Here is a 280-nt window from a genome sequence, read left to right on the forward strand (position 1 = left end):
CGCCGCCTCATCGTACCTCGGCAACGCGTTCTCCCCTGCCAACCTGACTCCGGCCTCCCTCGTCGCTTCCGCCACCTGACGGACTAACCCTTCGGGCCGACACATGGCGTCTTGGGGCTGCTCGCCATCCCTCATCTCGACGCAGGTGAAGTTGAAGACCGCGCCGTGGCGAGCAAGCATCCGTGCGATCGGCAAATACCCGTCTCGGAACCGGGTGTTGTAGTATCCGGCAGTGAGCTCGGGAGCGTGGGAGCGGGTGCCGTAGTGCCAGTGGATTCCG

Source organism: Asparagus officinalis, chromosome 4, assembly GCF_001876935.1.
Source record: "Asparagus officinalis chromosome 4, Aspof.V1, whole genome shotgun sequence".
Classification (NCBI taxonomy): domain Eukaryota; kingdom Viridiplantae; phylum Streptophyta; class Magnoliopsida; order Asparagales; family Asparagaceae; genus Asparagus; species Asparagus officinalis.